The sequence below is a fragment of the Heloderma suspectum genome, chromosome 2 (genome assembly GCF_057233095.1).
Source record: "Heloderma suspectum isolate Gila_16-S chromosome 2, 16-S_ref, whole genome shotgun sequence".
Lineage (NCBI taxonomy): Eukaryota > Metazoa > Chordata > Lepidosauria > Squamata > Helodermatidae > Heloderma > Heloderma suspectum.
The window spans coordinates 365,818,048-365,831,548 of record NC_139459.1 but is presented as its reverse complement, the minus strand read 5'-3'; the positions used below and the strand labels follow the sequence as shown (position 1 = coordinate 365,831,548).

Here is a 13,501-nt window from a genome sequence, read left to right as displayed (position 1 = left end):
TGTCAAGGGCTCCTTGGCGGCCTCTTTCAGTCTAATCCAGTAGCCAAGTCCAGACACAGACAAAGGGATTCTTTTCAAAGCTTTATTCCTCTTTTACAACTTAACAACTCTACTGTTAGCAACTAGCTATTAGCAGCAGAGTACCTATGCCCTAAGTGGGAACAGTTGGTCCCCGTTGGAAGGAGAATCACTGGCAAACCCTGAACTTATGGGCTAGGGAGAGTCCCTCCCCTTTTCCCTTGGATCCTCTGGGCACAACTGTTGTTTGTGCACCAACCGGGCACTATGCCTCCTTTCCGCGCCCTCCATTTGGCGCCGCTCCCTGCGTCGGCGTCGCACGTCCAGCAAATCTTCTTCCCGCACTCTCTCACTCCCGGGACTGCTATCTATGCCAGGAATGCCAGTGGGAGGAATCTCTGCCAGCTGTTGGCCCTGGGAAGGATGAGTGTGCTCCTCTCCCAGGAGCGACTGCTCTTCCTCAGAATCAGAACTACTCTGCGATTCTATGGGCTCAGTGTCCACCCTGACACCTAGAACCTACAAAAGCACCAGCTTCTCCCATGTAAAAAACAAGATGCAATGACTGCGTGTGACTGGCAATAGAGAGTGAGTGTTGGCTGAGGACCATCTGTACGGTCATGTATTAGCTAATGTGTCTGAACATGTATTGCAGCTTCGGCTCAACCTTCTGTGTCTACCAGTAAGTGTTACTTCACAAAGAAGAAAATGCGGGCTAAACTGAATGTTTGTTGAGGGATGCTGCATGTGCTAGAATGATGCTGTCGATGGACTAAGTGTAAACTTTTATTGAAAGTCACTGGTGAGATATATTTGTACACTGAGTTAACAGTGGATTTGAAATCCCATGTGTTGTGCATTGTTCCATTGTTGTGTTAGTTATTGTTATTTTCTTGCTTTGTCTTTTTGCTTTGTATGTAGCCTAACAAGCTTAATGATAAATGATTTAATTGTTTAATAAACAACTGCATATAAAATCTCTGAGAATTCAAGGGAGGAGTGTATTAGATTGTTTCAAAAAAATAGCAAGCAGTCAGGTGTGAATTTGCCCAGAATCCATGCAGTAATAATGCAGTAATCAATAGCACAAGTATGCTGATTTCCCCTTCATGGATCACTGCCTTGTCGTGGCGAAGGGGCTTGCGTAACTCAGTGAAGCCATAAGCTATGCCGTGCAGGGCCACCCAAGACGGACAGGTCATGGCGGAGAGTTCTGACAAAATGTGGTCCACTGGAGAAGGAAATGGCAACCCACTCTAGGATTCTTGCCAAGAAAACCCCATGGAACGTATCACAAGGCTAAAAGATATGACGCCAGACGATGAGCCCCTCAGGTCGGAAGGTATCCAATATACTACTGGGGAAGAGCAGAGGGAATTTCCAAGTAGCGCCAGAAAGAGTGAAGCGGCTGGGCCAAAGCCGAAAGGACACTCAGCTGTGGATGTGTCTGGTGGTGAAAAGAAAGTCCAATGCTGTAAAGAACAATATTGTTTAGGAACCTGGAATGTAAGATCAATGAATCAAGGTAAGCTGGAGGTGGTCAAACCTGAGATGGCAAGACTGAACATCGACATCTTGGGAATCGGCGAACTAAAATGGACAAGCATGGGCAAATTAATTCAGGTGGCCATCATATCTACTACTGTGGGCAAGAATCCCTTAGAAGAAATGGAGAAGCACTCATAGTCAACAAAAGGGTGGGAAAAGCAGTACTGGGATACAATCTCAAAAATGACAGAATGATCTCAGTACGAATCCAAGGCAAACCATTCAACATCACAGTAATTCAAGTCTATGCCCCAACCACTGAGGCCGAAAAAGCTGAGGTTGATCGGTTCTATGAAGCCCTACAACACCTTCTAGAACTAACATGAAAAAAAGATGCCCTTTTCATTATAGGGGATTGGAATGCTAAAGTAGGAAGTCAAGAAATAACCGGAGTAACAAGCAAGCATGTCCTTGATGTACAAAATGAAGCAGGACAAAGGCTAATACAGTTTAATAGAGAGAACACGCTAATAGAGAGAACACGCTGATCATAGCAAACATGCTTTTCCAACAGCACAAGAGGCGGCTCTACACATGGACATCACCAGATGGTCAATATCGAAATCAGATTATGTACTTTGCAGCCAAAGATGGAGAAACTCTATACAGTCAGTAAAAATAAGACCTGGAGCTGACTGTGGCTCAGATCATGAGCTGCTTCTTGCAAAATTTCAGCTTAAATTGAAGAACGTAGGGAAAACCATTAAACCATTCAGGTATGACCTAAATCATATCCCTTATGAATATACAGTGGAGGTGAGGAATAGATTTCAGGGATTAGACCTGATAGACAGAGTGCCTGAGGAGCTATGGACGGAGGTCCGTAACATTGTTCAGGAGGCAGCAACTAAATCCATCCCAAAGAAAAAGAAATGCAAGAAAGCCAAGTGGCTGTCTGATGAGGCTTTACAAGTAGCTCACGAAAGAAGGGAAGCGAAAAGCAAGGGAGAAAGGGGAAGATATACCCAACTGAATGCAGAGTTCCAGAGAATAGCAAGGAGAGACAAGAAGGCCTTCTTAAATGAACAATGCAAAGAAATTGAGGAAAACAACAGAATGGGAAAGACTAGAGATCTTTTCAAGAAAATCGGAGATATCAAGGGAACGTTTTTTGCAAAGACGGGCATGATAAAGGACAAAAAAGGCAGGGACTTAACAGAAGCAGATGAGATTAAGAAGAGGTGGCAAGAATACACAGAAGAACTATACAGGAAAGATCTTAATGTCCCTGATAGCCATGATAGTGCGGTCACTGAACTTGAGCCGGACATCCTCGAGAGTGAAATCAAGTGGGCCTTGGGAAGCATTACTAACAACAAAGCTAGCGGAGATGACAGTATTCCAGCTGAGCTATTTAAAATCCTAAAAGATGTTGCTTTTAAAGTGCTGCACTCAATATGCCAACAAATTTGGAACACTCAACAGTGGCCACAAGACTGGAAAACGTCAGTTTACATTCCAAGTCCAAAGAAGGGCAACGCCAAAGAGTGTTCAAACTACCGTACAATTGCACTCATTTCACATGCCAGCAAGGTGATGCTCAAAATCCTACAAGCTAGGCTTCAGCAGTATGTGAACCGAGAACTACCGGAAGTACAAGCTGGGTTTCGAAGAGGCAGAGGAACTAGAGATCAAATCGCCAACATTCGCTGGAACGTGGAGAAAGCAAGATAATTCCAGAAAAACGTCTATTTCTGCTTCATTGACTACACTAAAGCCTTTGGTTGTGTGGATCACAACAAACTGTGGCAAATTCTTAAAGTGATGGGAATACCAGACCACCTTACCTGTCTCCTGAGAAACCTGTACGAGGGTCAAGAAGCAACAGTAAGAACCAGACATGGAACAACCGATTGGTTCAAAATTGGGAAAGGTGTACGACAAGGCTGCATATTGTCGCCCTGCTTATTTAACTTATATGCAGAGTACATCATGAGAAACGCCGGGTTGGATGAATCACAGGTCGGAATTAAGATTGCTGGGAGAATTAGCAACAACCTCAGATACGCAGATGATACCACCCTAATGGCAGAAAGCAAAGAAGATCTAAAGAGCCTCTTGCTGAGGGTGAAAGTGGAGAGTGCAAAAGCTGGTTTGAAACTCAACATTAAAAAAACGAAGATCATGGCATCTGGCCCCATCACTTCCTGGCACATAGAAGGGGAAGAAATGGAAGCAGTGACAGATTTTATTTTCTAGGGCTCCAAGATCACCGCAGACGGTGACTGTAGCCATGAAATTAAAAGACGCTTGCTCCTTGGGAGGAAAGCTATGGCAAACCTAGACAGCATAGTAAGAAGCAGAGACATCACCTTGCCGACAAAGGTCCGTCTAATCAAAGCTATGGTTTTCCCAGTAGTAATGTATGGCTGTGAGAGCTGGACTATAAGGAAGGCTGAGCGCCGAAGAATTGATGCTTTCGAACTGTGGTGCTGGAGAAGACTCTTACGAGTCCCCTGGACTGCAAGGAGGTCAAACCAGTCCATACTAAAGGAAATCAACCCTGAGTGCTCATTGGAAGGACAGATCCTGAAGCTGAAGCTCAAATATTTTGGCCACCTAATGCAAAGAGAAAACTCACTGGAAAAGCCTCTGATGCTGGGAAAGATTGAAGGCAAAAGGAGAAGGGGATGGCAGAGGATGAGATGGCTAGATAGCATCACCGATGCAATGAATATGAACCTGAGCACACTCCGGGAGACAGCGGAGGACAGGAAGGCCTGGCGTGCTATGGTCCATGGGGTCACGAAGAGTCGGACACGACTTAACGACTGAACAACAGCAATGCTGATTTGCTAAAAAGTTAGCAATTTTCATGATTTTAGAGTTTGGTCTCATAGCTGCATTCACATACGAGTGAAAGCCACGTTTTTCCTACTCACAGAAGCTAAAATAATGCACCGTCCTCGCTCTTCACACTGTGTGCCTTCTAACTGATAAGGAACACTTCTTTCTGTACTGTGAGAAAACTTATTTTGCTGCCAAAAAAGGAAGGCCTTGCTGAAGTGTGCACTTTCTGACAGTGTTCTAACTTAGTGAGACTTGCTGTATAAAATTCTGAGTGAATTAGCCTGTTATCTGTTCTCAGTCTGAGAGAAAAAAGGTGCACCATCTGCTCAGATAACCAGCCCCCACGTATGGCGCTCCATCACTCCCCTGGAAACCAGAGTGACTGAACTGCTGAGGCCGCTGTATCCGGGGCGGCTCAGGACTTCATGGCCGCCATGACAACCATGGGGCTGTCCCAACATGTCATCGGCCCAACGCATATAAAAGGACACACGCTTGATCTGGTTTTCTCAACTGGGCAGGAGGATGGTGATCTGAAAGTGGAGGACTTAACATCTGTCCCTTTGTCATGGTCAGATCACTTCCTGCTGAGGTTTAGACTCCTGGCAGCCTTCCCCCTCTGCAAGGGTGGGGGACCTATTAAAATGGTCCGCCCCCGGAGATTAATGGATTCCGATGGATTCCAGAGGGCTCTGGGGGATTTTCCTGCTGGTATGGCTGGTGCTCCTGTCGAAGCCCAGGTCGCTCTGTGGAATGCAGAGATGACTCGGGCGGTTGACACGATCGCGCCCAAGCGCCCTCTCCCTCTGAGCAGAGCCCGGCCAGCTCCTTGGTATACACCTGAGCTGAGGGCAATGAAGCAAGAGGGGAGACGGCTAGAACGCAGGTGGAGGAAAACTCGTGCTGAGTCTGACCGAACACAGGTAAGAGCCCACTATCGACCCTATTCTGTGGCGGTGAGGGTGGCAAAGAGACAGTTCTTTTCCACCAGCATTGCATCTTCTCAGTGTCATCCAGCGGAGCTTTTCCGAGTGGTTCGCGGCCTGTTACTTTCTGGGCCAGTGAGAGAGACGGTGGAACCCTCGGTAGCACGCTGTGACAAATTTGCGTGGCATTTTGAGGATAAAGTAGCTCAGATTCGTCATGAATTGGACACCACCATTAATGCAGTTCCATTGGTAGAGGCGTTCAGAGCACCGTCTGGTCCAGTTTTATTGGATGAGTTTCAGTTACTGAGGCCTGAGGATGCGGACAAGGTGCTTGGCCAAGTCCGATCGACCACTTGTGTGCTTGACCCTTGCCCTTCATGGCTTATTAAATCAAACAAGGAGGGGTTGTCTGGCTGGGTCCAGGAGATTGTAAATTCCTCCTTGAGAGAGGGAGTGGTGCCTGCTGCTTTAAAAGAGGCGGTAATTAGACCACTCCTGAAAAAGCCTAACCTGGACCCAGAGGATGTTAACCATTATAGGCCAGTGGCCAACATCCCCTTCCTGGGCAAGGTGCTTGAGCGGGTGGTTGTAGGACAGCTCCAGGCACTCTTGAATGAAACGGATTATCTAGATCCATTTCAATCGGGCTTCAGGCCTGGTTTTGGAACGGAAACTGCCTTGGTCGCCCTGTGGGATGACCTCTGCCGGGAGAGGGACAGGGGGAGTGCGACCCTGTTGATTCTCCTGGACCTCTCAGCGGCTTTCGATACCATCGACCATGGTATCCTTCTGGATAGGTTGTCTGGGTTGGGAGTTGGAGGCACTGCACTACAGTGGTTCCGCTCCTACTTGGATGGCCGATTCCAGAAGGTGGTGCTGGGGGATTATTGCTCTGTGCCATGGCAATTGTGCCATGGGGTTCCACAGGGCTCTATTTTATCCCCCATGCTGTTTAACATCTACATGAAACCGCTGGGGGAGGTTATCTGGAGGTGTGGGCTGAGGTGCCATCAATATGCGGATGACACCCAGCTCTACCTCTCTTTCTCATCAAACCCAGGTGAGGCAGTGGCTGTTCTGAACCAGTGCCTGGGCACGGTAATGGACTGGATGAGGGCCAATAAACTGAAACTCAATCCAGACAAGACGGAGGTAGTGTTAGTGGGTGGTTCGTCTGCCCGGCTAGGTGATATTCAACCTGTTCTGGAGGGGGTTGCACTCCCCCTAAAGGATCAGGTTCGTAGTTTGGGGGTGCTCTTGGATCCAGAACTGTCACTTGAGGCACAGGTGAACTCAGTGGCATGGAGCACTTTTTATCAGCTTAGGCTGGTATACCAACTACGCCCTTATCTGGACAGAGATAGCCTAGCTACAGTTATCCATGCTCTGATAACTTCTCGTCTGGATTACTGCAATGCATTATACGTGGGGCTGCCTTTGAAAACGGTCCGGAAACTTCAGCTGGTCCAAAATAGATTGTTAACAGGGACTGGCCTGCGAGCTCATATTACGCCAGTACTTTTCCAGCTGCACTGGCTGCCAGTCCATTTCCGGGCCCGATTCAAAGTGCTGGTGTTAACATTCAAAGCCCTTAACAGCTTGGGGCCAGGTTACCTGAAGAATCGCCTCCTCCCATATGTGCCTGCCCGGACCTTAAGATCATCATCAGCGGCCCTTCTCCGTGAGCCCCTGCCAAAGGAAGTGAGGCAGGTAGCTACTAGGAGGAGGGCTTTTTCTGTTGTGGCACCCCGGCTCTGGAATGAGCTCCCTAGTGAGGTTCGCCTGGTGCCTACATTGTACTCCTTTCAGCGCCAGGTGAAGACCTTGTTATTTTCCCAGGCATTTTAGCATTTTAGCTTTCTAAATTTTTATCTTTGCTGTTTTAAATCTGTATTTTAAACTCTTGCACTGCTGCTAGGTTTTATTGTGGTTATATTGTTATATTATGGTTTTAATGTTCTATATATTTTAAATTGTTTTATTGTGTGTTGTTTGGTTTTAATTTTTGTGAACCGCCCAGAGAGCTTCGGCTATTGGGCGGTATAGAAATGAAATAAATAAATAAATAAATAAATAAATAAATAATAAAATAAACTGGGAGTTAAGAGATGTGTAAGCTTTCTTCTGATGTGGAGCAGTATATAAATATTGTAAATAAATAAAGAGCAGGATAAAAAATAAATAACCCTAGTTTGTTTTTATATTATTTCTATTTATCACATATTTCCTTGTGAGTTTTTAGACTTCAGTGTTTAATTTTCAACCATTCTGCATTACTTCTTAACTGGATTAGTTTCTCCTGGACGCTGGACTTATGCTTACTCTCATCTGGAACCTCTTGAGGCTGTCTTCTCCTCTGCTACAGATGCATAGGAATAAGTTTTCTCTGTGACTTGATCTTTACCCCACCCTGCATACAAGTAGGACAGCTGGAAGCCTAGAACCTGCATTTCACTAACCCTTCTGGTGGGAGCCCAGGTGCGGCCAATATAGTGTGAAATTTCAGCTAGCTTTGCATGCTGCAAACCTTGCATGCAATAGCCACTACACGTTCTTCTTTCTATTCCTTTTTTAAAAAATTGTTTTTAGGCCACCTTTGAGGGTAAAACCCTCTCAAGGCAGCTTTGTGCTTTAAGACACTTTACTCTCCATTCATTTCCCATTTAATCACTGTACTCTACTATTCCTCCTGTTTCCCAGTCAGTGGGGGAAACCTGAAGTGGGGACACCCGGGGCACCAGGACTCTGACTTTGCTGCCTCATCTACTCTCTGAACAAACTGGATTCAAGAAGGAGAACAATGAGATATCACACCAGGGGTGGGCAACTTGTGGCCCTCCAGATGTTCTGGCCTACAGCTCCCATCATCCCTCGCCAGTGCTTGTGATGGCTACGGCTGATGGGAGTTGTAGGCCAAAACATCTGGACGGCCACAAGTCGCCCACCCCTGCATCACAGCCACGGAGATACAAGTGACGGACTGCATGAAATCACATCCCCCAAAGTCCAATTTGGCACCCTTCAAACTGGCAGCAGCCAAGCTCTGGTTCAGCTCAGGGTGGCAGAAAAGGCACCTGGCAGGGCACACGGCCCGGCCATCCGTTTCCTCCCCGGCATCCTTGCAGTGCAGCGACAATGAACAAAAATGGAAATTCTCCCCTTCGACACTTATCAACCCAGGAAAAAGCATCCTTACCCAGAGCAGCCGTGTTCCCAGGATTCTCTAGCATGACTTCCTTACACAGAGCTCTTTGGCCTGGATCCAGGAGGCCTTACTCTGCTCGGTGAAATACTTTCAGCCACCTCCTCAGAGGCTCCAGTGGCTGAAAGAAAAGGAGGATTCTCTGCTCAGGAAGACACTCCCCTACAGACATTCCACACGGACAGAACTAATTTTGCTACAGGCACTATTGCTCCCGGTTTGGAAAGGGAAGGGATAACTAGGTAGCCCTTTGTGCACATTTTCTTATTTTTGCCAGGATTCGAAACTTTGTGCGAGAGAAACGGTAGAATTCTCAGACCTTGTACTTGGCCAAAAGGCAAGGAAAACAGCCTGTTCTTTCTGGCTCCCCCCACCCCCAGCACAAAGCGAGGCCCCAGGCTGTCTGCTGCATCTCTCCCCGATGACAGTGCTCTCGCATACCTTACAGCATAGTTGTTTAGATTAGTGAGGTGATCCATTTATTCCTTTATTTACTTTTAAATACACTTTCCTCTGAGAAGCTGATGGTGGAAAATTAGGCTTGCCACCCACTTGCATCTTTATAACAGTGCTGTGAGGTGGGCTAGGCCCGGAGAGAGGGCCAGGGACAAGGTCACCTGCTGAGCTTCTGAGCCGAGCAGGGATTTGAACCCAGGTCTCTCCAGTCATTGTTATAAACACCGAACAGCAGATGATTGAACAATTATGTGTCACTCTCCCCCTCTCCCACACGTAAACGTGCATGTGGACACATACAGTAAATGTCTAAAAGTCTGGAAACAAGTATTAGGAGAGGGAAAGAAAGGGACAAAATGCATTGTGTGTGTGGGGGGGTGTTAGGGAGGTAACAAGGGGTAGTTGCTTTTCCTTTAAGTAACCACAGAAGTTGGGTGCGGGGAGGTGCAAGGACAAGCTACTTGTCTGGGGAACACTGGCCAATCTTTCCCCAGAGCCACATATGCCAACATTTCGTGAAAAAAAGCCAAACAAAAAAACACTGCAGGCTCATCCAGGAACTGGTGCTTAAAACTGAATGCATTTATTAGATTTCATGTACCCAAAAAGTGTTTCCCAATATTCAGTCTCAATCAGAGGTGCTTGTAGCTATCTGAAAAGGATACATAGGACTGACTACACCTCTCTGTAGCCACAGTTACACATTTGAGGAATCAAGAACTAATTTTGTGAGTGTCCAAAAATGGAGAAATACACAAGTGAAACATTGGCCAGTCACTTAATATGCAAAAAGTCAACTGAGGCCAAATTGTGAGTATTACCTAGTGGTTGGAGGAGACGGATCCTCAGTGTAAAATCTCTCTCTAGGTAGTAGAAATCTTCTCATAGATACACACTGCTGGAAAAATGAAAAACAATCCTTAGCTGTAATATTGGCAAAGGATTATAAGGAATTAAGTTTTTAAAATCCCAATTCTCCTTCAAGGAATTCAGGGTGGCACACATGGTTGTACACCCCCCCCCCGCCTGTATCTTCACAACTGCCTGGTGAGGTAGATCAGGCTGAGAGAGTAACTGCTGGAATGAGCTCTATACTGAAGTGCGGATGTCAGCCTGGCTCTCTGGTCTATGCCCACTACATCATACTGGCATATCAGCCCACCTTACAGGGTTGGCGTATGGGGGCCTTTGAACCCCCTACAGCAAATCCCCCCCTCAGATGCCTCCAGGGCTTTTCTCTTCCCCTCCCCAGGAGAGAGTCCAGCCAAACTCTCCACTACATCATACTGGCATATCAGCCCACCTTACAGTGTTGGCGTATGGGGGCCTTTGAACCCCCTACAGCAAATCCCCCCCTCAGATGCCTCCAGGGCTTTTCTCTTCCCCTCCCCAGGAGAGAGTCCAGCCAAACTCTCCAGAGGACATCTGGAGAAGTCCCTTGTCTTGCCTCCGAGCAACACCACGTCCAGCTGGGGAGCATTTCATTTTCTCCAGTCTCTGCCTTGAGAGACTTCGGCTTGAGAAGGCAAATAAGGGCTTGATCCGTTTCAGCCTCCCACTCCCGGCCCAGCAGGGGGGAAACGGGCCACCTCTTTTCAGGTCAGGGAGATCCAGAGAAGTCTCTCCTCCAGCTCTGACCCACAAAAGCAGCACGGCCTCCTCTCCGCAGTGCCCCCCCCCCCGCCATGTTGTTTCCTCTGCATCTGGGGAACTGGACAGAGCTCTGAGGGAGGGCGGAAGGAAGATCCTGCAATGGAAACCAGGCCGTTTAGAGCGGGGGGGTGTATAGCTTATTTGGGGGCCCTCCGCGCTTCGCTTGAGAACGCCTTTCTCCTCCTCCTCGCCCCCGGTCCTCTGCAGCCCGCCTCCCACGGGCGTCTGCTGCACATCTCACGGGCTCGGGGAGGGTGGCGAGGCTGCAGGGCCGTGCGACAGAAGCCATGCAGATGCTCGGGGCCCAGTTTGCCCCTGGACTGCGCGGATCAGGCCCCAGACCGCCGGTTCCCGGGCCCCCAAAGTCTTGGCCCTCCCCCGATAATCTTACCCCCTCCCAGCACCACTTCGCCCTTTACCTCTCCGCCCTGCCCTCTCCACGCGCCCGGCCAAGGAATCCCACGAGGCCCCTGCCCCGTCCCGGAGGAGGAATGTGGATGTCCTCAGTGATGTCTCCCCCGCACAGTTTAAAAACATTTCTCGCCTCGCTGGGGACCCGGGCTCAGCCCACTTGACCCTCGGGGGCCTGAGCGGACGAAGCGCGCTCCCCTCTCCCTCCCCCGGGCCGCAACCCTTGTTCTTCCCCTGCGCGCTTTGCGCCATCGCAATACTCCTGGCGACTGGTTCCTCCCTGCAGGATAAAGCGGGAGGGAGCCCCCGACCCCGGCGGGGATGGAAGAGCCAGCTGCTCTTTGGTCTCCCCGCTCGGGAGAAAAGAGAAGCATCCTTGGACAGGCATCCCCTGACTTCTGGATAGAATCAGAGAACAGTAGGGTCGGAAGGGGCCTACAAGGCCATCGAGCCCAACCCCCTGCTCAGTGCAGGAATCCAAGGCAGAGCATCCCTGGCAGTGGGTGGATGTGCAACTCACTGTCCTTCCTTGAAGCTCCCTCGGCTTGCAGCTGGTCTCCGGCTCCTGACTTGCTGGACTCCACCCGGCAGGGCTGCTTGGCCGTTTTAGGCCCCGGGTCTGAGGGCCTGGCGGGGGGGCTTCTCGATGGCCACCCTGGATCACTTCGGCCGTGCGCTACTCACGCCTCTCCCTCCCCTGGCCACGCTGTTCCGTGATGCAGAACCGCTTCGACACTGGAAGCAGCTGCAAAGAAGGACAAGGAAAGAACACTACCAGCGACAGCAAGTTTGCCAGCCCAGCTTTCAAGACGGGAGACTCTGCACGTGCGCTGCTCCGCATCTTAACTGCACCTCGTTCATAGCACCTTGATGAGCGCAGGAATAGAAGGGAATTCGCTTCGGATGCGAAAGAACATTTCCGGCCTCTCTAGGAACCAGAGCTCAGCTCATCTAACCCCTGGGGGACTGAGTGGACGAAGCGAAGTCCCCCCGCCAAACCTTTCTCTTCCCCCCGCGCGCTTTGCACCGGCAGACTTCTCTCTGCAGCATAAAGCAGCAGGAAGCCGGGAGAGGGAACCCCTTGGCTGCACGGGACATGGAAGAGCCCACGGTTCTTTTCTCCCCGCTCAGAAGAAGGCGGAAGCATGTTTTGCCAGACATCCCATAACGTACCGGTGCGCATCTCACCGTCCTACCTTGAAACTCCATGAGGGCCCCAGCTGGAGTCAGGATCCTGGCCTGCTTAAATTCAGCCGGCCGGGCAGGGATTTGACGGTGGGGGCTTTTGGGGGGCCATGCTGTATCACTCCAGCTGATACTGGGATAATTAATTTATGGTCCATGGGGTCACGAAGAGTCGGACACGACTGAACAACCGAACAACGAAAACAGGAATTGCATTAACTCATCAAGGCATAATAGATGGCAAATGGAATATAAGACAGAAACTATATCAAATATTAAACCCTATATCGAATATTGAACCCAGTGCTGGCTGGGGAATGCCGGGAGTTGTACAACTTTTTTCTAAGATTGCACCCCTAAAAGTCCCAGCAGTAAGAAAAATGCGTATCTACCACTCCCGAGGAGAGTTCAGGATTTTTCGATGGTTTCCAGGTCAAAAGTTCCAAAAAGTCCAAAGAAGTGTTTACAAAGAATTGCCAGGCAAGTGTTTAAAAATCCTTAGGTACAATCCACAGAGGTTGGGTGAAAGCAAGGAAATAAAATTATCATCATAATGAAGCCTTTTCAAAAACTGATCCCTGAAATCACTGCTCAAGGGAAGCAACTACCTGGGCAAGCAGATTTATCCTATAGTTTAGCAGCAAAGATGAAAAGGGGATTTTTTTTTTCTTCTAAGGAGATAAACCTGAGGAAAGAAGTCTACTGTTGAAAGAGAAAAAGAAGTTCTGGCTAAGCATATCCAGAGTGTGAAATTGCCTCTCCATTTTGGAGGCACATAACTAAAAACATCAGAAGCAGAAAGAGATGACCAACACTCAACAATCATCCTTTGTTTAAAGCAAAGATATATAAATCCCCTTTTCTTCTGGTAACACCCAAAACTTCTCTGTGTTCTGACCGGTTGTTGCTTACCATTTTCACCCCAGTTAAAAGTGGCTCTGCATTAATTACTGGACCAAAAGCATTGCTAACATGTCTTTGTTCTCCCCTTTTAACTGCTGCATCTCTTCCAAACTTCCTTATCAGAGGCCAAGAGACAGCAATATTTATACCTAAAAGTCCCAGCTGGTATCAAGAGAAGAAACAGACCTTATCAATCACCATAAACCTGTCTTCCAAATGTTGAAAGAGGGAACAAGAGAAGTTGAAACAGGGAACACGAGAAGCCTTCAGCTTGAAAAAATGAAATTAAAATAAATGATTTTCTTGTGTAACAACATTTTCAGTTAAACAAATAATAGGACCAATGCCAGTTCACGGGAATTCAAAAATAAAAAATAATTTTTAAAAAAGGATGAAGTAGACTAAA

At 48.2% G+C, this 13,501-nt stretch overlaps 1 protein-coding gene and 1 long non-coding RNA gene across 2 annotated transcripts in view; both read right to left on the bottom strand.

Annotated features, from left to right (window-relative positions):
• Positions 1–13,501, bottom strand: part of LOC146355860 (uncharacterized) — a 51,276-nt gene that overhangs the window by 7,696 nt on the left and 30,079 nt on the right.
• Positions 6,642–13,473, bottom strand: LOC146355863 (uncharacterized). Its single transcript, XR_014787237.1, has 3 exons — positions 11,528–13,473; positions 9,765–9,841; positions 6,642–8,608 (listed from the first exon to the last, which is right to left on the bottom strand). It is a non-coding gene; the product is annotated as an uncharacterized LOC146355863 (long non-coding RNA).